Below are 23,941 nucleotides of genomic sequence, written 5' to 3'. Positions count from 1 at the left end.
GGACAGTGAATTATACCCACCACCCACCCCCCCCTTTCCCAGGCTCCTAGTTAGCTTGAATTACCATCTCTTCTTTCCTCCAACAGGAGAGGGCAAATGAGGGGCCTGGAGAGGACCTCACCACTCACAGCCTTCATCTCATCCTACTCCAGCCCTGGTCTTGCCTTGGTCCCGGGAAGCTCAGGAAGGATTCCCACTGGGTTGGGCCATCTTTTCACAGTGTGTGCCTCTTTCTGCTGAGTGGAATCTACTTCTGACTCGCTATGTATCCTCCCTGGAAGGAAATCTAACACAGGCAAGATAGTGAATCCTCCCTGTTGAGAAAGCCTTCACATTTTACCTGTCATATTTCCTTTGGTTCCATTGTCCAATGTTAGTAACATTTCAAGCATACAAGGACATTTGAAAATGTATGAATGTGCTTTTCTTTCTTGCCCTGTGAGTTCATGACCTCCATCTTCCTTGGCCTGAGGCATCCATCTCTGCCTGAAGAGAGACTAAGATGAAGGTTTGATGTAGACAGAATGAGCAGAAGAAAAAATGCTGTAATGTTTGGCATCTGACAGGAAAAATATGATTATGTTAGGTCAAAAGTCTTCTAAACCAAGCTGTTCTCTTAAGAGCATATTTTCTGGATTCCTTCCTTCATCTCTCTTCTTGGGTGTGACCATGGCATTTTATGTAACAGATGCCCAGGCAAGAGAAGAAAGGGCTTTTTGGTCCACTCCTTCCTGCCCAGGGGACAGCAGGAAGGCACCAGGAGGAAAGAACAAGGGGAGCTAAGCAGTCCGGTCTGGCTTTGCTCCAGAGAAGGAACCCCAGTGAGGGCCCCTGTCCGGTCTCCCTTTGGAACTCTGGGAAGACTAACAGGGGCTAGACTAGGAGTTACATAAACTCAGCTTCAAGTGCCATCATTGGCGAGAGGGCAGGCAAGTGACCTTGCCGGGAACCCAGAGGATGCCACACTCCGGGCAACTCCTTGCTGCCACTAAATGTCACGTAAGCTGCCCTTGTATGTCCATACCCCTTGACACCATCTTAGTGAGAGAAGCAAGGGAAGACAGGCTGAGAACTGAGCCCTTGCTCCAAGAGAAACAAAACATTGCTGGGGCACCTGAGTGGCTCAGTCAGTTAAGCGTCCGACTTCGGCTCAGGCCGTGATCTCATGGTTCATGAGTTCGAGCCCCGCATTGGGCTCTGTGCTGACACAGAATCTCTGCTTCATATTCTGTGTCTCATTCTCTCTCTGCCCCTCCCCGACTTGCATGCGCTCTCTCTCTGTCTCTCAATCAATCAATAAATAAATAATGTAAAAACAAAAAACATCACTGAACAGGACACGCTAAACCATCAGGTCCTGTGATGTTAAAATTGAGTTGAATATTTTGTTGTTTTTCTCACTAGTCTTCAGGTAGGGGTTGGGAGAAAGACCACATTCATTAGAGATGAATAAATAAATTACTTCTTTTCTGCACAGATGAACTGAAATGTGTTAAATTTTCAACCCGTTGGCACACACAAAAATAGAGGACTCACCCACCTCTGCCCCCGCTAAAATGCCAGCTGGTCTTTCTGGCTAAAGACAAAAACCTGGCAGAGGACAAGTCCTTGCCTCTGGATCCTAAATTGCCACCTCCAAGCAGTGTGGGACGGGTCATGGCAGAGCAAGACAAGGTTTCCCTTCAGCCTTCTTAGGCTCATGCACACCAGGTCTCCTCCTCCTGGCTTGTCTGTGCTGTTTTGAAGGAAAAGAACAAGATCTTAATTCTCTTTCCAGGCCCTTCCTGTCCGGGGCATTCAGGCTCCCAGCCCTGGCCACTGTCTCAGAGGCCACTCAGATCCCTACCCCCCACCTCCCTATGGGAGGTGGGACTGTGGGGTGTGAACTAAGTGAGGTCCAAGGTCTTACACACCAGTGTCTGGGAGGAGAGGCCCCGGAGTGACCAGCACAGGGGGAGGGCAATGCTGCCACCTGCTGGAGCCCTGGGGAGAGACAGCTGTGGAGCTGTGTTCCACGGGCGTTGGGTGGAACAACTTCAGAATCTTGCACTCAGATGATTCACTTTCCTTTTTCCAGAACAGCATTCCACCTATTCCCTCATTTGGCCACTTGGTTTGTAGGTTGGAGCAGGATCACCATCTCATTTTATGGATGAGGAAACTCTGCCCTAGAAAGAGCGGCATGCCATGTGAAGTCACATGATGGGAGGAGAGGGGGCTTAAAGGCAACATTTGGAATATCTGGAACGGGAAGGGCCCCTTTATGAATGAGGTTGACTGGGCCATCTCCAAGATCCAGGGAGATGGTGTAAGGGAGGGAGGGGGCATCTACATCTTCCTTCTGGGACCGATGCACAAGGCAGTAATGACACCCCTACAGTTGGCTCAGGGCCTGACACATGCCCACAATGATTTTGTTTCCTAAGGATTCACACACACATTACTGCACGGACCATTTCGGCTACTGTGGCTCCAAATTCTGAAATGCCAAGGGCAGGCAGGCTACCAGGGCAACCTTGACCAATGCCTGTCTTGATTAACTGGGCTCCTCCATCCCCCAGAAGGTCCACACCCCAGGGCCCACCTTGGTCCCTATTCAGAGTTCACAGTCAATGTCCTCCTTGGTTCCCAAGTCTCCAGGGTCTAGATTCCAGCTCTGCCCCACAGTCTGATGGGTAGGACTCCTCAAGTCACAGGCTGTCCTCCAGAATTGCCCACATTCCACTCCCTTATGCCCAGAGACCAGCCGACAAGGGCGCTCAGACAGTGACCAGAGTCTCCCCCCTCCCAAGTCCCCATGGCAGAGTCAGCTCCTCCAGACCCTCTTCCCCAGCAGGAAAGTCCACTTCAGAGGCTGGTCCCTCCCAGCCTGCTTCTCCCACCATGAAAAACTGTCAGATGGGGACGGTCCAGAGCCAGGACCGGGATCTGAGGCCATTTGGCCTCCAAAGGCACCATCCTCAGGCAGCTAAGCCAGCCCTGGGTTCTGTCTCATAATCACGTCACTAAAAGAAACATCTCTGAGGAGGGTCAGACAGCAAACTGGAAAGCCATGAGAAAGAACTGAAGAAAAAGACTAACTCATCTCAGGATGGGCACTGACTTTCCATGCACAGAATCGATCATACAGGGAAAGCCCTGACTTAACAAAAAGTTGCAACTTCTCAAAAAAGTTCTCAAAATTCGGGGGTGGGGAGTGGAGAGAGTTTTTGCAACAATCAGGGTGACACCTTAACACGTTTTGTCCACAAATTGTCTTTCACTGTCCTTGCTGTTTTTCTGCTGGTAAACATCAGGTTGTTTGTTTATACATGAAACAGGAAAAGGTTACTTATTTTGAACCCTCTGAATTTTGAATCTGTGGCTATATTACCTATTGAATTAAAAGGGGAGAGAGAATGATATTGTAAATACAAATGAAACAAAATATTTTAATAGATTCTGTGTGAAGAGATGATGAATGAAAATGTAATATTAAAAAAAAAAATTCCTAAGGGGCACATCTGTCACAGCACTCAGCCCAGAAACCAGGGAAAGGCAGACTGTAAAACTGATGAAGTTCCCTCTGCTTTCTGCTCCCTGTCTCACTGCCAAGTACTCCTCTTTCCCAAAGCCCTCCTGTACCCATACCACGCCTTCCCCTCAGGAGGCCTTTGCTCAACTCCCCAGTGCCAAGGATGCATTTGGGGCTTTACAGTGCAGACACTATTTCACATTCTGACATCAATGTGCAGGCCAAACCCACTGTTAGGCAGCTAATCCACAGTGAGTCACCACGTGGCGCTGGTGTGGGCTTTGAAAAAGAGTTAAAAGTTTGTTGTAGTGATGTCTTTTGATGAGAATCTAGAAGGCCTGAGTCCTGATATACAAAATAGGTGATAAGAGAGTGGGATCCTGAGGGCCAGCATCCTTGAAGCCATTTTCCCAAATGGCAAGGGCAGCTGGAGGACGGATGAGGACCTTTCCTATGCCCCCCAGTGAGGATAGCAGGGGGCCCCTGTGATCAGCAGGGGGCAGACAGGCAGATGACTGGGGGCTATCTCTGCCCCCAACTTGGAGGCACCCTGGCCATCTCTGCCTCCCAGCCCTTCCAGCTGAGGCCTTCCCTTGACCAAAACGGTCTGTAGGACAGAAAATTTGCCTCTTCTCTGCCCACGTTCCACCCCCCACTCCCACCATGGGGGAGCAAGTCCACTTATCCTGATGTGTTTTGTGCACACCAGGAGATGATTTGGCCCATGTTATAAATTCATTAGTTCCAGTACAGCAATCTCTACCCCTCTTCCTCACAGCTGTGCTCATCGGTCACCCTTACCGCCAAGACTCTGCATTGGCCCAAACCTCCTCTTCTCCTGACCAACCTCTGACCTCTCCCCTCTCCCCTCTCTTCTTGTCCTTCCAGAGTCCAGGAAAGCCAGAAAGCTGTGGACAGGCCCCAGGCTGCCTACAGGCTGCAGGTTAAACAAGGCCCAGCGGCTGGTGGTTTGGCGGGCTCTGCACCAGCAATAGTGCTGCGGGGAGCCTTCTAAGGCAGAGCCACAGCGCCACCTGGTGGTGGAGAGCCACCTGCACAGCCAGGCCCTGGCCAGCCCAAAAAAACTTCGTTGGGTGCCTCTTCCTTAACTATCTCACTGTCCAGTCCGTGAGGCCTTCTCTAGATCACAGGAGAACCCCAACCCTGAGGACTGAGGACAACTGTCAAGCTGAGGTCCCAGCCACATCTCTGACACACACACCCCCATACACAAAGCAAAACACCTAGAAAGGGGCCTGGGCTTCTGTGTCAGGGAGACTTGGTACTCCTATATCCTCTGTTTGGAAGATGTCTGAGTTCAGGCAATTACATAACTTCATATGCCTCAGTGTCCTGCCTCTAAAATGGGTGCAATAAAAAGGCTACCAAGGGATACATTCAGTAATAAAGGTCTAGAGCAGCAGCTGGTTCACTGCAGGTGTTCAAGAAACAATGGTTTCCTTTCCTTTCTGTCCCAGCTTGGTGTCTGGAAAACCCAGACTTACTCCACAGCAGGGCTGAGGGGACAGCCAAAACTCAAAGCCTAAGATGAGAAATGATTCTACCTCAGCAACCCCAAGAAACCATTCCAAGCTAACTTCATCTGACGCTCTCTGCCTCTCTCTGAACACCTTGTTTAGAGTGACCAACCCTCCTGATCTGCCAGCGACTGATGGATTTTTCAAAGAGCAAGCGACCTTCAGTGCTAAAGCTGGGGATGTCCCAGGCCAACCTGGATGAGTTGATTGTCCCCTCCTTACCTTTCCTAGCAGTCCAGCCCAAGGGCTTCGCTGGGCCCCAGAATCTTCATTACAACACTCCCTGGGTGATTCTTGTCAACACCAGTCACCACCCCAACACTCTCCTCGGCTTCTGGTGGCAACACTACTCATCAACTAGACAGGAAGCCACCTGAGGCACGACACACACACAATGACAGACCTTGGAAAGACTCCAACGAACTTTCCAAAAACTGGGCTCTGGATCTGGATCTGCAAAGCCAACCAGCAGCAATGGAACATATTGTCTACTCAGCTTCACAGTCCGCACCCATGTGTTGCTCCCCTATTATCCTTCCATTTATTCATTAATGATTTGTTGAGCATCGGTTGGCCTGGCCCCTGGATTTATATCCCAATGATGGGAAATAAACGATTACCACTTACATAAACACAATAATTTTAGATAGTAAATAGTAGTAGTAAATACTGTATATAGCAGTAAACATATAGTAGTAAATACTACACCACGTTCAAATGCATCTCTAAGGAGGTGATATTTGAGCCTTAAGGAGCTAGCCACTCTAAGACTTGGATGAAAGTGTCCCGGGAGAAGGAAGAGCTGCAAAGCAGAAATAAGAAATAGACTAGAGAGACTGGAGCACAGTAAACAGAGACAGAGTGACAGGAGCTGAGGGTAGAGAGGTGGGCAGGGGCCAGTCCAGGCATGCAGGGCCTTCTGGACCACTGCAAGCCTTTGCATTTTATTCTGCATGCAATGGAAAGTCATCAATGGTTTTAAGCAAGGAAATGACAGAATCTGATTCATGTTCTTAAAAGCTCACTAGGGTTTCTGTGTAGAGAAAAGACCAGAAAGGACCAAGAAGTGGGAAGTAAGGAGTCAGCTAAGAGGCTACTGCTATAGTCCAAGTAGGAGATGACAGGATGTACAGATGCACAGAAGTTCTGGAAGGAGACACAGGACTTGCTGGTGGATTAGAGATGAGGAAGCAGAGGGGTACAAGGAAGGCTGCCTCCTAAGTATTTCACTTAGAACCCAGGTGAATGGATGAAAAGGGCATTTTGTGGGATGGGGAAGACTAGGGGAGGATCAGGCTTGGGAGGGAAAGCTCAAGTGCTATGTTATTTTATTTTTATTTGTAAGTTTATTTATTCATTTATTTTGAGAGAGAGAGAGCATGAGCAGGGAGGGGGAGAGAGAGATGGAGAGAGAGAATCTGAAGCACACTCTGTGCTGTCACCATACAGCCCAATGTGGGGCTCAATCCCATGACCATGCGATCAAGACCTGAGTCGAAAACCAAGAATCAGATTCTTAACTGACTGAATCACCCATGCGCCCCTCGAGTGCTGTGCTTTGGGTCATCCAAGTGGAGACGACAGGCATGCTGATAGAGACGGCTGGGCTTCATACAAAGGCACACAGAACCCTCTATTAACTCTATCCTCAGGCCAGCTTACTAGTGTGAAAAACTACAGTAATTTTTAGTTTAGCTATAAGCCAACGTTGCCTTTTCTTTCTGAAAGAATTCTCATTAAGAAGTTTGAAAAATTGGTGGTGCCTGGTGGCTCAGCCGGTTAAGCATCAGACTCTTTGCTTTTAGCTCAGATCATGATCTCATGGTTAGTGAGTTCAAGCCCCACATCTGGCTCCTCGCTGACAGTGTAGAACCTGCTTGGGATTCTCTCTCTCTCCCCTGTCTCTCTGCCCCTTCCCTGCTGTGCACACTCGCTCATGCTCTTGCTCTCTCTCTCTCAAAATTAAAAAAAAAAAAATTAAAAAAAAAGAGGAAGAAATTTGAAAAATTGGTCATCAGTGTAAAATGATGTTTTGTACAATAACAACCATGTCAGTCAAGACCCTTTTTGGAGGGGCACCTAGGTGGCTCAGTCAGTTAAGCGTCTGACTTCAGCTCAGGTCATGATCTCACAGTTCGTGATTTCAAGCCCCAAGTCCACTTCTGTGCTGACAGCTCAGAGCCTGGAGCCTACTGCAGATTCTGTGTCTCCCTCTCTCTCTGCTCCTCCCCCACTCACACTCTGTCCCTCTCTCTCTCTCCCAAAAATAAATAAACATTAAGAAAAAAAAAAAAGACCCTTTTTGGTTACAAGTGGCAGAAACCCAAGTCTGACTGGCTAAAGCAAAAGGGCACTTTTCCAGTGCGCACAATCAAACCACAGAAAGAGAACTGGTAAGGCTAATCTTAAGAATCAGAGATGCAAACACTTCTAGACCTCTTTACCTCTTCTCCCTGTCTCATTAAATGTAGGCCTCATTCCCCCAGGCCAAGTAGCTCAGCCAGAAGGATGCCAGCTAGACAGATACCTGCTGGGGGCAGCAGGAAGCTCTAGATTTATATTTTTTATGTTTCTAAACAGAAAGAGAAAAGGACTCTTCCCACATAGCTCAAGATAGAAACTCTGATTGGGGAGGGGGCGGTCACTCTGAGTCACATGCCCATCTCTGAACCAGTCAGCACGCAGTTGGGGTGACATAGTATGACTGGTCCAGGCTGGTGGAGGGTTGCTCAGCAAGTGCAGAGGGGCAGAGTATGTTGTAAACAGAAGAAAGGGGAAATAGATGCTGGGAACATAGTACAGAATCTACTGCACAATTTGTTTTCTGAAAACAGAAGTAAGAATTTTAAAGCGAAAAGATATCTTAGAAGCCACACACACACCGTCCCACCACCAATGCAGGATTCTCTTCTATAACATCCAAGCTCCTTGTGAAGGATCCATCACTTGTGAAGCTGGGAAAGTACTCCTTCACCAGTCAACCCGTCCCATTTCTCAACGGTGGCGATTGTTTTAAAAGTAAATGTGCTTCCTTATCATCACCCGTGGGCTGTGGTTCTAAGTTCATGTTCTTAACTCTAGGTCAACAGTGAGTATGTCCACTCTTCTCACAGATATTTGAAAGCAGCACATACATCCCTTTCCAGCCCACTTTTCTCCAGGATCCAGATTCCTTGGAGTTTCAGCTGTAGTCATCATGAATGGCTTAATCTTATGGGAGTAGGAGGGGCATCTAGTCCCCAGATCATTAACATTAAGGGTTGTTGAATCAGGACTTGGTGGGGAAAGACTGGGGATCAACAGAGGGAGGAAAGCACCACAGCCCAACTGGCTTCCCCCACGGCATGGACACCACCCCAGCTACCTGCCTGGGCTCCCAGGGGCCAGCCAGCCAGCAGAGAGCATAAAAACACTTAAAGAGAATCCAGTTTTACCATTTAAGAAAGAGAAAGAAACTCGATGAGATAAAAATAAATTCAGGAGAAAAAGTTAAAAGGAGGCTAAGAAGAAATAAAAAAGTACAGAGGGCAAGGTGTCATCAAAGTTGTTTGTTTTAGAGAGAGAGAGAGCTCCATTGGGAGAGAGAGGTGGGGGGTGGGGTGGAGGGAGGGGGAGAGAGAAAGAGAGAAAGAGAGAGAGAGAGAGAGAGAGAGAGAGAATCTTAAGCAGGCTCTGTGTTCAGTGCAGAGCCCAACACAGGACTTGATCCCATGACCCTGGGATCATGACCTGAGCTGAAATCAAGAGTCACCAACTGAGCCCCCCAGGCCAGGTGCCTCTGTCATTAAAGTTTTAAAGAAAAAGCACATCCTCATTAACAAGGGGGTGTGTAAAGGAATGAAATAGTTACAACAGAACAAAACTGTTTTAAAAATAAGAATAATTAGGGACTATTCAGATTATATAATAACAATTACTCAAATAAAATAAAAAGAGTTTTTAAACAACTTTAAATGTTATAAGGCTAAAAGATGAAGCTGAAGGGGACAGGACAGACTCAAGGGCCAGAAGCACCAGGCAGGGCTGACTGGGGTTGGGGAGAGGTCTCCTGGGCTTCTGCTAAGTCTGGGGTTGTCTCCAGGCCACCCCTGAAAGCTGAGATGCCTTCTGTCCTGCCAGCCATGCCTTATGCCAGAGCCTCCAGGAACTGTTGGGGAAAGGCATTCATTGGGGGGCCCCCTGGAACTGGAGAAGTGTATGCCCCACCAGCATCACTCAACCCCTGCCTTTCAACCACTGCACTCATGAGGTGAATTCTAGAGGCCTCACACTAATGGATGATCACATCAGAAACCCTCTTTATTTTTTTTAAATTTTTTAATGTTTATTTATTTTTGAGAGAGAGAGCGAGAGGGAGGGAGAGAGAATGAGCAGGGTTAGGAGACACAGAATGTGAAGCAGGCTCCAGACTCTGAGCTGTCAGCACAAGCCTGATGTGGGGTTCGAACTCATGAACCACAAGATCATGACCTGAGCCAAAGTCGGATGCTTAACTGACTGAGTCACCTAGGTGCCCCCAGAAACCCTCTTCAAGGGTAATTTCACACATCTGCAAAATATTCCATGTATATAAAATAGGTATATAATTTATATCTTATATGTAACATTATATAACATTATAAATTATATCTAACATTATATCTTACATAGAATATAAATTATTATTTACATAATTACCTATATTTTATAGATAGATAACCACCCCTTGGACCAGCAATCCCACATCTAGAATCTACCTCAAAGATATACTGGCCAAAAATTCAAAGCAATTGAATAAATCTCTTCATTGCATCAGTAGCTACGAAACCAGAAGACTGAAAAACACCCAAGTGTTCATCAGTACAGGCCTGCTGAAGAAACGATGGTCCACCCACATGAACAGAACACCACACTGCTGTACTAAGGAAGGAGGAAGAGTTCTATCTGCAACCCTAAAATGATCTGCAGAATACACTGAGTGAAATCAGAGGAATAGGATAGCTTTGGGGGTTTTCTTTTTAATTTTTTAAATTGTTTTTTAATATTTATTTATTCTTGAGAGAAAGAGCACAGCCAGGGGTGGGGGGAGGGGCAGAGAGAGAGGGAGATGGAACCTGAAGCAGGCTCCAGGCTCTGAGCTGTCAGCACAGAGTATGAAGCAGGGCTCTATCTCACCAACCTTGAGATCATGACCTGCCTGAGCCAAAATCAAAAGTCAGACAGTTAACCAATTGAACCACCCAGGCTGCCCCTATATTTTTCTCTTTTTAAAAAGTATGCATTTCCTAGTTCTAGCCACTGAAAAGGGCTTGAAAATATGACAACCATAGAGTAGCAGTAATCAGCTCTAGCACACAGATTGTGGTCTCCTAAACAACAACATTTCCCTACAAACAGAAGCAGACTCTGGGGTGCCTGGGTGGCTCAGTCGGTTAAGCATCCAACTTTGGTTCAGGTCACGACCTTGCAGTTTGTGAGTTCAAGCCTCACATCAGGCTCTGTGCTGACAGCTCGGAGCCTGGATCCTGCTTCAGATTCTGTGTGTGTCTCTCTCTCTGACCCATCCCCTGCTCATGCTTTGTGTGTGTGTGTTTCTTACTCTCAAAAATAAGTAAATATTTTTTTTAATTAAAAAAAAAAAAAACAGACTCCTAGGAGAAATGGTTGATACCAGGATTAAAGAAAAAATGCAAAGTGCATTTTGGAATATCTTGTCATGCCAGGAACAAGAAGACTATCAAAGATCTAAAGTTATGTCAAAAGACTCAGAAGCCAACTGGATGGCACTTTCTCTGTCCAAACATGAGACAGATCAAGCATCAACAGCAATAGCAGAGCCAATGAATCAATAGAACATAACAGTCCTAAATACTGATGTAGCCAATAAAAGAGTTGCAAACTACATGAAGCAGGAAAAGGTAGAACTAAAAGGAGAAATACAAAAATCTAGGATTGGAGTTGCTTATTTTCATACCTTCTCTCAAAGACAGATAGAACAAGTAGACAAAAAATCAAAGATATAGAAGCCGTGAACAACACTTGAAACTAACTTGCTGTCATTGACATTGATAGAACACTCTTCCCTACAACAGCATGATACACATTCTCTTCACATACATCAGAATCAACTGAAAAGCAGGAAAACAATAGAGAAAATCAATAAAACTGAAAACTGGATATTTGAAAAAGATAAAGTGAAAAACCTCTCATCAGACTGATCAAGAAAAAAAAAAGAAAGAAAAGAAAAAAGACACAAATTACCAGCATCAGACATTTGCAGGGACATCACTATAAATCCTAAAGGCAAGAAGGGAATATTATGAATAACTTTATGCCAATAAATTCAACAAATTTAATTAAACAGACAAATTTCTTGAAAAACACAAAATACCGAAGCTCATTCAACGGTAGGTAACCTGAATAGTCCCACATCTATTAAATAAATTAAATGTATAGGTTAAAAAAAAAAAAAAAAACCTTCCGATAAAGAAAATTGCAGACCCACATTCCCTCGCTAGTGAATTCTGCAAAATATTTAACAAAGAAATAATACAAGACTTATACCTCAAAAGCTACAAAGCATTGCTGAAAGAAATTAAAGGCCTAAATAAGTAGAGAGATGTACCTTGTTTATGGAATCCAAAGACTCAATATTGTTAAGTAGGCAATTCTCCTAAATTGATCAATACATTCAATGGAATTGTTGTAGAAGTTCCAGGATGTTTTCATAGAAAACGGCAAGCTGATCCTAAAGTTTATATGGAAAGGTAAAGGACCTAGAATGGCCTCAACAGTTTTGAAAAAGAACAAAATTCTTTTAGATTACCTGGTTTCCAAACCTATAGTAATCAATACGGTGTGGCATTGGCATAAAACCACACTGACATATAGGTCAATAGAATAGAAGGATAGTCCAGCAAAAGACCAACACATTTTTATGGTCAATTTATTTTTGACAAGATGTCAAAGCAATTAAATTAGAAAAGGATATGCTTTTCAATAAATGGTGCCAGAATATCCATACACAAAAAATTAGACCTCTACTTACATCACCCGCAAAAATTAACTCCTAAATGTAAGAGCTAAAACATAGAATAAAATCTTGGTGACTTCGAGTTAGGCCAAGATTTCTTAGATATGACATCAAACATACCATCCATAATAGAAAAAAAGGTGATAGTTTGAATTTCATCAAAATTTTTAAAGTTTTCTCTTGAAGAGACTCCATTAAAAAATGAAAACTCAGAGCAATGTGGCTGGTTCAGTTGGTACAGCATGTGATCTTGATCTCGGGGTGATGAGTTCAAGCCCCATGTTGAGCAAGGAGCCTACTTCCAAAAAAAAAAAAAAAAAAAAAAGGAGAAAAAGAAGAGAAGAAGAAAAACCCAACCACAAGCTGGGAGAAATTATTTTCCAGCAAAGGAATTATATCTGCAATGTACAAAAACTCTTACAACTCAATAATGAAAACACACACACGCACATAAAGGACAAAAGATTTGAATAGACAATTCACCAGAGAAGATATACGAATGTCTAATCAGCGTTCAAATGCTACTCAACATTATTACTGTAGTTTGTTGTAAAAAACTACAGGTAAAAAAACCTGTAAAATAAAAAACTACCTTTGGCAGTTGCTAGGGCATCAACTCATTATTCTTGAAGATTAGTAGAAAAATGAAAAGAACTGGGAAGAGTCAAGATTGTGGAATAGCATGGAAGCTTTCCGTGTGTCTCGCATCCATGAAATACAGCCAGATCAACACTAAACCATCCTACACACTTAGAAAACCGATTGGAAGATTAACACAACAATCTGCACAAACTGAACCACAGAATTCAGCAGGTATGTGACACAAAGAGCTGAACTTGGGGAGCAAGAAGCCCTGAAAGGTAGGGAACCCCTTTTGCAGGTGGAGAGAGGACGGAGATGGGGGGGAGCATATGGGGAAAGCACCCCTCCCCAAAAGAAGCTGGAGAGAAAGTGGAAAATTGGAAACAGCCGCAGGGACTAAACTAAAAAGGGAGAAAGGAGAAAGGAGAGGGTTTAAATTCCATTAAGACTAAACAAGCGGAGCGCAAAGGCTGCAACTCCGCAGCCCGATACCTGGCAGTGCTCTGGTGGGAAAGGTGAATCCCCAGGAACAGAGTGGGGTCCGGGAGGATCTCAGGCCACACGGGGAAAAGTGGTTCCACTGCTGGAGGGACATTTGGTAGAGACTGTTGAAGCCACCTGGTCCCAGCAGACCCCAGAAGGCAGCCACATTCGCTGGTGCTGGGGCAAGATTGTTGAGGGTGAAGCCTGGTGTCAGATGTGTGTTGCGATTTTCCATGGTCCCTGAAACGCTGAGGCTACAATGTCTCGCGATTTTTTTGGAGGGTGGGCTGGCACCTGGCCTCAGTCTTGGGGCACTGGCATCAGCAGGGTCCAACAGGCGTTCCTGGGTGCAGCTGACATTCGGCCATTGCTCATTCAGCCATTGCTAGGTGAGACCCTCCCGTAGAGCCTTAGAGCCGCGGAGTGGGTCAAAGCCACAGTCCTTCGGAAGTAAGGGGCCGGGGAAAACAGCCGCATCTGAGACAAAACTTGGGAGAGAGGTACTGCCTGGGGCCTGGTCGCGGGGAGTGGACGAGAGCTGAAGACGGAGGACCAGTGCACGACTGCTGATCCGGGAGAACAGACTGGGTGGCTGGGCGGTGCCATTTTTCACCGCTCTCGAGCATGTGCATGCGCCCTATGAGCACCGCAACAATCCACCCCAGTAGGCTAGCAGCGCCATCTAGGGGAGAGCGGAGCTGTTACACCAAGCCCTGCCCAACTGGGCCAACTTCACTCTTCAAGAACACAAACCTCAGCACCGGCTTAATTTATGGACTAAAGAGCTACATGGACCAACCTCTAGGGGAAAACAAAGCAATTTCAGTCTTACTTAAATCTCTTAGCAGGTTCATCTATTCATTTTTTTTCCTCTTTTTCCTTTTTCTCTTTTACAGTTCTTTTCTTTTTCTTGAATACAGAAAAAGAAAAAAACTCATTTTTATTTTCAATTTTTATTAAAAATATGTCTTTAATTTTTATTACTATATTTTTTACTTTTGTGTAAATTTTTTCAAATTCTACTTTACTTCCATCATTTTATTTTAGTCTACTTCAGTGTACTCACTTTTTCAAATTTTCAAACAATTTCCTTTTTTCTTTTTTTTTCTCTTTTTCATTTCTTTTCTTTTTCTTGAATGTGGAAAGAGAAAACTTCAGTTTTACTTTCAATTTCTTTTAAAAATATTTTTATCTAATTTTTATTACTATATTTTTTGCTTTTATGTAAATTTTTTCAAATTCTATCTTACTCCCATCATTTTATTTCAGTCTACTACAGTGTATTCACTTTTTCAAATTTTCAAACGATTTCTTTTTTGTCTTTTCTTTTTTCTTTTTTTATCTTTTTTCTCTTTTTCATTTCTTTTCTTTTTTCTTAAATACAGAAAATGAAAAAATTCATATTTCTTTTTAATTTTTATTAAAAATATTTTTCCATAATTTTCTTCTACTATATTCTCTACTCTTGTGTATTTTAGTCTACTTTAGTGTATTCATTTTTTCAAATTCTCAAACAATTTCCTTTTTTTTCTCTCCTCCCCCCCTTTTTTTTGTTTGTTTGTTTGTTTCTCTAATCTGTCAAACCACTTTCTACACCCAGACCAAAACACACCTAGGATCTAGCATCATCTATTCAATTTTTGTGTGTGTATGTTTTTAATTTTTAATTTTAATTTTTTTATTTTAATTTTTTTAATTTCAATTTTTCTACCTCATTAATTCCTTTTCTCCCTTCAAAATGACAAAACGAAGGAATTCACCCCAAAAGAAAGAGCACGAAGAAACGACAGCCAGGGATTTAACCAACACAGACACAAACAAGATGTCTGAACCAGAATTTAGAATCACGATAGTAAGAATACTAGCTGGAGTCAAAAATAGATTAGAATCCCCTTCTGCAGATATAAAAGAAGTAAAAACTAGCCAGAATTAAAAATGCTATAACTGAGCTGCAATCACGGATGGATGCAGTGGCAGCAAGGATGGATGAGGCAGAACAGAGAATCAGTGCTATAGAAGACAAACTTATAGAGAATAACGAAGCAGAAAAAAAGAGGGAGATTAAGGCAAAAGAGCATGATTTAAGAGTTGGAGAAATCAGTGACTCATTAAAAAGGAACAACATCAGAAGCACAGGGGTCCCAGAGGAGGAAGAGAGAGAAATAGGGGTAGAAGCGTTATGTGAGCAAATCATAGCGGAAAACTTTCCTAACTGGGGAAAGACACAGACATCAAAATCCAGGAAGCACAGAGGACTCCCATTAGATTCAACAAAAACCGACCATCAACAAGGCATATCATAGTCAAATTCACAAAATACTCAGGCAAGGAGAGAATCATGAAAGCCGCAAGGGAAAAAAAGTCCCTAACCTACAAGGGAAGACAGATCAGCTTTGCAGCAGACCTATCCAGAGAAACTTGGCAGGCCAGAAAGGAGTGGCGGGATATATTCAGTGTGCTGAATCAGAAAAATGTGCAGCCAAGAATTCTTTATCCAGCAAGGCTGTCATTCAAAATAGAAGGAGAGATAAAAAAGTTTCCCAGACAAACAACAATTAAAGGAGTTTGTCACCACTAAACCAGCCCTTCAAGAAATTTTAAGGGGGACTCTCTGAGGGGAGAAAAGATGAAAAAAAAAAAAAAAAAAAAAAAAAAAAAAAAAATATATATATATATATATATATAAATAGATACCAAAAGCAACAAAAGATTAGAAAGGACCAGAGAACACCACCAGAAACTCCAACTCTACAAGCATTATAATGGCAATAAATTCATATCTTTCAGTACTCACTCTAAACGTCAATGGACTCAATGTTCCAATCAAAAGACATAGGGTAACAGAATGGATAAGAAAACAAGACCCATCTATATGCTGTCTACAAGAGACCCACTTTAGACCTAAAGACACCTACAGATTGGAAATAAGGGGATGGAGAACCATCTATCATGCTAATGGTCAACAAAAGAAAGCCAGAGTAGCCATACTTATATCAGACAATCTAGACTTTAAAATAAAGACTGTATCAAGAGATGCAGAAGGGCATTATATCATAATCAAGGGGTCTATAGACCAAGAAGACATAACAATTGTAAACATTTATGCACCAAATGTGGAAACACCCAAATATATAAATCAATTAATCACAAACATAAAGAAACTCATCGATAGTAATACCATAATAGTAGGAGACTTCAACACCCCACTCACAGCAATGGACAGATCATCTGATCAAAAAATCAACAAGGAAACAATGGCTTTGAATGACACATTGGACCAGATGGACTTAACAGATATATTCAGAATATTTCATCCTTAAGCAGCAGAATATACATTCTTCGCCAGTGCACATGGAACGTTCTCCAGAATTGACCATATACTGGGACAGAAATCAGCGCTAAGTAAGTACAAAAAGATCGAGATCATACCGTGCATATTTTCAGACCACAATGCTATGAAACTCGAAATCAACCACAAGAAAAAATTTGGAAAGGTAACAAATACTTGGAGACTGAAGAACATCCTACTAAAGAATGAATGGGCTAACCAAGCAGTTAAAGAAGAAATTAAAAAGTATATGGAAGTCAATGAAAATGATAGCACCACAACCCAAAACCTCTGGGATGCAGCTAAGGCGGTCATAAGAGTAAAGTATACAGCAATCCAGGCCTTCCTAAAGAAGGAAGAAAGATCTCAAATACACAACGTAACCTTATGCCTTAAGGAGCTGGAAAAAGAACAGCAAATAAAACCCAAAACCAGCAGAAGACAGGAAATAATAAAGATTAGAGCAGAAATTAATGCTATCGAAACCAAAAAACAGTAGAACAGATCAATGAAACCAGACAGTTTGATCAAGAAGAAAAAGGAAAGGACCCAAATAAGTAAAATCAAGAATGAAAGAGGAGAAATCACAACCAACACAACAGAAATAAAAACAATAATAAGAAAATATTATGAGCAATTATATGCCAATAAAATGGGCAATCTGGAAGAAATGACAAATCCCTAGAAACATATACACTACCAAAAACTGAAACAGCAAGAAATAGAAAATTTGAACAGACCCATAACCAGTAAGGAAATCGAATTAGTAATTAAAAATCTGCCAAAAAAAACAAGAGTCCAGGGCCAGATGGCTTTCCAGGGGAATTCTACCAAACATTTAAGGAAGAGTTAACACCTATTCTCTTGAAACTGTTCCAAAAAATAGAAATGGAAGGAAAACTTCCAAACTCTTTCTATGAAGCCAGCATTACCCTGATTCCAAAACCAGACAGACACCCCACTAAAAAGGAGAACTATAGACCAATTTCCCTGATGAACATGGATGCAAAAATCCTCAACAAGATATTAGCCAACCAGATCCAATACATTAAAAAAATTATTCACCATGACCAAGTGGGATTTATACCTGGGATGCAGGGCTGGTTCGATATCCGCAAAATGATTAACGTGATTCATCACATCAATAAAAGAAAGGACAAGAACCATATGATCCTCTCAATATATGCAGAGAAAGCATTTGACAAAAGACAGTGTCCTTTCTTGATAAAAACCCTCAAGAAAGTAGGGATAGAAGGAGCATGCCTCGAGATGATAAAAGCCATATACGAGCGACCCAACACTAATATCATCCTCAATGGAAAAAAACTGAGAGCTTTCCCCCTAAGGTCAGGAACAAGACAGGGATGTCCACTCTTGCCACTGTTATTCAATATAGTATTGGAAGTCTTAGCCTCTGCAATCAGACAACACAAAGAAATAAAAGACATCCAAATTGGGCAGGAGAAGGTCAAACTTTCACTCTTCACAGATGACATGATACTCTACATGGAAAACCCAAAAGATTCCACCAAAAAACTGCTAGAACTGATTCATGAATTCAGCAAAGTAGCAGGATATAAAATCAATGCATAGAAATCAGTTGCATTCCTATACACCAACAATGAAGCGACAGAAAGAGAAATCAAGGAATGGATCCCATTTACAGTTGCACCAAAAACCATAAAATACCTAGGAATAAATCTAACCAAAGAGGTGAAAAATCTATACACTGAAAACTATAGAAAGCTGATGAAAGAAATTGAAGAAGACACAAAGAAATGGAAAAAGATTCCATGCTCCTGGATAGGAAGAACAAATATTGTTAAAATGTCAATACTACCCAAAGCAATCTACATATTCAACGTGACCCCTATCAAAGTAACACCAGCGTTCTTCACAGAACTAGAACTAGAACTAGAACTAGAACTAGAACTAGAACTAGAACTAGAACAAATAATCCTAAAATTTGTATGGAACCAGAAAAGACCCCGAATAGCCAAAGCAATCTTGAAAAAGAAAACCAAAGCAGGAGACATCACAATCCCAGACTTCAAGCTATACTACAAAGCTGTAATCATCAACACAGTATGGTACTGGCACAAGAACAGACACTCAGATCAATGGAATAGAATAGAGAACCCAGAAATGGACCTACAAACGTATGGCCAACTAATCTTTGACAAAGCAGGAAAGAATATCCAATGGAAAAAAGACAGTCTCTTCAGCAAGTGGTGCTGGGAAAACGGGACAGCGACATGCAGAAGAATGAACCTGGACCACTTTCTTATACCATACACAACGATAAACTCCAAGTGGATGAAAGACCTCAATGTAAGACAGAAAGCCATCAAAACCCTCGAGGAGAAAGCAGGCAAAAACCTCTTTGATCTTGGCCACAGCAACTTCTTACTCAGCACGTCTTTACAGGCAAGGGAAACAAAAGCAAAAATGAACTACTGGGACCTCATCAAAATAAAAAGCTTCTGCACAGCGAAGGAAACAATCAGCAAAACTAAAAGGCAACTGACAGAATGGGAGAAGATATTTGCAAACATCTCAGATAAAGGGTTAGTATCCAAAATCTATAAAGAACTTATCAAACTCAACACCCAAAAACAAAATCCAGTGAAAAAATGGGCAAAAGACATGAATAGACACCTCTCCAAAGAAGACATCCAGATGGCCGACCAACACATGAAAAAATGCTCAACATCACTCATCATCAGGGAAATGCAAATCAAAACCACAATGAGATACCACCTCACACCTGTCAGAATGGCTAACATTAACAACTCAGGCAACAACAGACGTTGGCGAGGATGTGGAGAAAGAGGATCTCTTTTGCATTGTTGGTGGCAATGCAAGCTGGTGCAGCCACTCTGGAAAACAGTATGGAGGTTTCTCAAAAAACTAAAAATAGAACTACCCTACGACCCAGCAATTGCTCTACCAGGCATTTATCCAAGGGATACAGGTGTGCTGTTTCGAAGGGACACATGCACCCCCATGTTTATAGCAGCACAATCAACAATAGCCAAAGTATGGAAAGAGCCCAAATGTCCATCGATGGATGAATGGATAAAGGAGATGTGGTATATATATACAATGGAGTATTACTCGCCAATCAAAAAGAATGAAATCTTGCCCTTTGCAACTATGTGGATGGAACTGGAGGGTATTATGCTAAGTGAAATTAGTCAGTCAGAGAAAGACAAAAATCATATGACTTCACTCATATGAGGATTTTAAGAGACAAAATAGATGACCATAAGGGAAGGGAAACAAAAATAATATAAAAACAGGGAGGGGGACAAAAGACACTCATAAATATGGAGAACAAACTGAGGGTTACTGGAGGGGTTGTGGGAGGGCGAATGGGCTAAATGGGTAAGGGGCATAAGGAATCTACTGAAATCGTTGCTTCACTATATACTAATTAATTTGGATGTAAATTTTAAAAAATAAAATATAAAGTTAAACTATAAAAAAAAAAAAGAAAAGAAAAGAAAAAGAAAAAGAACCAAACAATATTATCCAGGCTTTTCTAAAGTGAATTGTGCTTCAGGAAACCCTAATAGTCAACAGGAAAAAAAGGGGAGGGGCTTAGAATCACAGTCACAAATACAGAAGGAATAATAGAATTAGAACATCACTAGTATGTAATCCTTAATAAAATAATAAATCTAGACAAAGAGCATCCATGGCTGCTGAAACCATTATGTTAGAGGCTGATGCGGAATTTAATAATGGATGAATTAGGTTGACTACATCTGAAGTCATCAATAAAATTAACATCATGAAATGTGGAATATTATGTACTTTCTCTTGTGATGCAATAGTACATAGGACCACCTATAACATATTTTTGCAAAAATTGTATCTGAATATTATCAAGCTTCTAGAGCTAATTATCAGGAAGGATCAAAGGACTTGTTGAAGGATGCCTTGAGGTTGCAATTAGCCAAGATCTGTGGGAAATTCTATAGATCAACAAATAAATATCATAAATGGGAGTAGGGAGAGAGAGAATTGGTATAAATTAAGAGAAATTTAAGAGATACGTTAGTCAAATGCAAAGTGGTGGACTTTGTTTGGATCTTGATTCAAGCAAATCAATTGCAAAAATACCAGAGATATGTGTGGAAATTTGAACAATGACTATGTATTAGGTAATGCAGGAGATTTATTATTATTAATCTTATAAGGTGTAACAATGATACTGTGGTTATCCTTTTTTTAAAGAGTAGTTAGCTGTTGGGTATTCGTACTGAAGTGTTCACAAGTTAAATTAAATCATATCTGGGATTTCCTTTAAAATATTCCAGTGACCACAGTACAGGGGTAGAGGAATGCTGTGGAAATGCATAGAGTAAACAGTGCTGACAAGCCTTAGAAGTAATATGGGTGGATACATGGGGTGGGAGGGTAAATACAGTATCTCCCCTACTTTATTATATTCCATAATAAAGAACTGGGGTTGTGTTCTGCTGAATTTTACATAGGCTGTATCCATACAGATCCCAGCCCTGGGGCCAGTTCTAACTTACTGAGAGTTCAGCAGGAGGATTCCCTCCCTGATCTACACAGAGACCACAGGTTCAGTGTCTGCAGGGTGCACAGGAGAGAAAGGAGCCAGGGGTTAAGAAAACAGTAAAGCAAGCAGGTGAAAGCAGGCACCCACCTGTGTGCTGAGGATTCACGGAGAGTGGGGGGACCCTGGCGAACAGAAGACCACATGTCCAATCCAAAGGGGGCAGCCAATGTTGCCATGTGGGAACAGGGGCACCAGATGGCCAACTTTCCTGATTTTTCATTAGAAAACTGAAATCTGAGCATTTCAGTAAAATCTCCCAACATGAAGGCAAACAATTAAAAATCATTTCAATGCTTGGCCACTCAGTGCTAGAAAGCTGAACAAATTCTGTCAGGAGGCTAGATTTGTTCCATGGACTGCTGTTTTGTGATCTCTGACACCACACCATGTAATGCATTATACAGTGCTGTGATGCATTAATAATTGTTGACATCTTTAGCAGTTGGGTCACATGCTGGGACAACTGGGGTCGCATACATCTGAAATACCCAGACCTTTTACATGCAAACAGCTGTCAAGCCAGACATCCCCCATACTGAACTCTGAACTGAACATAGGCATACAATTATCTCTGTCAAATTGCATATTGTCATTTGTCAGAAACATTTGTCTCTGGATTGTCTCTACTTGTCCTCCAAATTCTATGGAATTTTTACTCCCTTCCAGCTTTGTGTTGCTCACAATAAGCCTGTCTTCATCCAAAGTAACTACAAAGTCAATGTCAGCCAGGGATGTGTCGGGCTCTTCTGCTCAAGATCACCTATAACTCCACCTACCTTCCAAGTTTGTCCATCTCGTATTTACACATCTTCCTCCTTAAAGCCACCCTACATCACACACAGGCCTAATCCACCAATCTTGCGGCGTTAATCGTGTCACCTCCTCCCATCTGTATGGTACTATATGGTTTTTAAGGCATTTTCCCAAAATATCCTGACTTGATCTTTGTCACCTATCACAGGCTTTAAAAATCCAATCAATGTCACATTAAGATGTTGCATTACAAATCTGCCAGTAGTCTATTTGTTTGTTTATAACCCACTACTAATTTCCTAGCAGGGGATTTCTAGACTAAATAGAGAAAAGGCAACTAATTTCACTTCCTTCCTTCACACCTCACCATTTAACCAGAAAAAGAGCTCCCCAAAGCACCACCATTCCCACAATAGCTAACAGAGACAGAAACAATATTTAAGAGAAAATTCTAACCTTGAGAGTTGACAGAAAGTAGAATGGGTTGCTTGTGAAGAAAAGGCATTTTGATACCAGAAGTTTTCAACTAGGAGCTGGGGTTCTGTAGAAGGGATTCCAACATGGATGGGAAGTTGTGCGGAATGATCTTACATTCAGTTATTTCTGTCCATGTGAGGAACCTGTTCCATGCTCAGCTCTCAGAAGTATCTGACCAGTTCTTGCAGTGAGTAACCTGTGACATCAGAAACACACTTGGCAAGTGTGATCATTTTTATGCTTTGCGTATTTTACAACCAATTCCCTTTTTGAAAAAAAGGGTTTTCAGCAAGTTTTCTTTTAAAAATCTCAACCTTTCCACTGTCGTTCAAAAACGAAGAGAATCCATACAACGGAATATTATTCAGCTATAAAAAGAAATCAAGTAGTGATACAGGGTAGAACATGGATGAATCTTGAAAACATTACACTAACTGAAAGAAACCAGTCACAAAAGACTTCATGTTCTATGATTCCATTCATATGAAGGTTCGCAATAGGAAAATGTATACAGATAGAAGGTAGATTAAGTGGTTGCTTACGGCTGAAGTGAGGAGCCAGCGGTGATAGGTTAAGGATGTGGGGTATCTTACTGAGGTGCTGAAAATGTTCTAAAATTGACCATAGTGATGGTTGCACAATTCGGTGAATACACCAAAATCCATTGAAACGTACACTTTAAAACGGTATATGAACTACTTCTTAAAACTGTTTTCTTTTAAACTTAAACAAACTTTCTTCTTATAATTATTAATGGACAGATGCTTGTCTCCAGGCCTGGGCTAGATTTCTCACCATCTGCCATAGATGAACCTGTAAGCAGAAGGCTCTCGGTGGGTGAGAGCCTGGACTCAGGTTAGATGAGGAGGGCAGACATTCTCGCATTTCAGTGGGCATGAGTCTCTCCATCCTCAATCTGTAGCAGAGGAGATGGACAAGAACTCCACCTTCCACCCACTTTCTCTGAGCCTTCTAGGTCTTGCCTCTCAACGCTCCAGGTAGTATTTCTTGCCTCTCAACGCTCCAGGTAGTATTTCTATCCCAGGATTTAACTATATGCTGTCCATAAAAACAGCAGAAACCACTCTTTCGGAAGAACGCGTTTGGGACGACTCTCAAGCCGACTAAACTTGTTCTCTGCTCGGCCCACACCTCCTGGGGATGTGGGGCACCCACCCACCCCTTGGCAAAGCAGTCCCCACGCTTCAGAGGAGTGCTGCCTACAAAAACAAAAACACAGATTTCCTGCCCCCTCCCCCCACCCCTCAGGAGGACTTCTGAACCTGGCATTTGTGGCATGCATGAAAGGACACCCACCACTCGGACATCTCTAGAAGACATCTGCTCTGCGGTCCGCCAGCAAATTGCACCACTGCAGACTGGCACCGGAGACAGGAGGCACAAAATGGGGAGAGGGAAACGCCCAGTGCACATATCCCAAACTCTGCACGTCCGCCCAGGGAGGCCTGTGCCTGGAGAGGGGAAAAGGGCCCCCAGTCTCGGAGTGTCTGCAGCTAGGAGAGAAGGGAGGGACTGCTCCAGTTCCGCCCTGCTCTTGAGCCCTGGACCCAACTCCCGGGAGCAGTCGCCCTGCTAGCGACCCGCGACCCAAGGCGCGCGGAGCCACGCCCCACTCTGCCCCAGGCGAGGGGCAGCAGAC

The 23,941-nt window shown here is 42.7% G+C and overlaps 1 long non-coding RNA gene across 2 annotated transcripts in view; it reads right to left on the bottom strand.

Moving 5' to 3' along the window:
- Positions 1–23,813, bottom strand: part of LOC109275941 (uncharacterized) — a 99,316-nt gene extending 75,503 nt beyond the window's left edge. For both annotated transcript variants that reach the window (XR_008417825.1, XR_008417826.1), the window contains exons 1-2: positions 23,599–23,813; positions 22,261–22,477 (exon numbers count right to left, since the gene is read on the bottom strand). This is a non-coding gene — a long non-coding RNA (uncharacterized LOC109275941). The remainder of the gene's footprint in view (positions 1–22,260; positions 22,478–23,598) is intronic.
- Positions 23,814–23,941: the final 128 nt, after the last annotated feature.

Source organism: Panthera pardus, unplaced genomic scaffold (assembly GCF_024362965.1).
Source record: "Panthera pardus isolate Hobbes unplaced genomic scaffold, ASM2436296v1 HiC_scaffold_25, whole genome shotgun sequence".
NCBI classification, from domain to species: Eukaryota; Metazoa; Chordata; class Mammalia; order Carnivora; family Felidae; genus Panthera; species Panthera pardus.
Note: the sequence above shows the minus strand (reverse complement) of the source record. Positions and strands in the feature narration are given on the sequence as shown.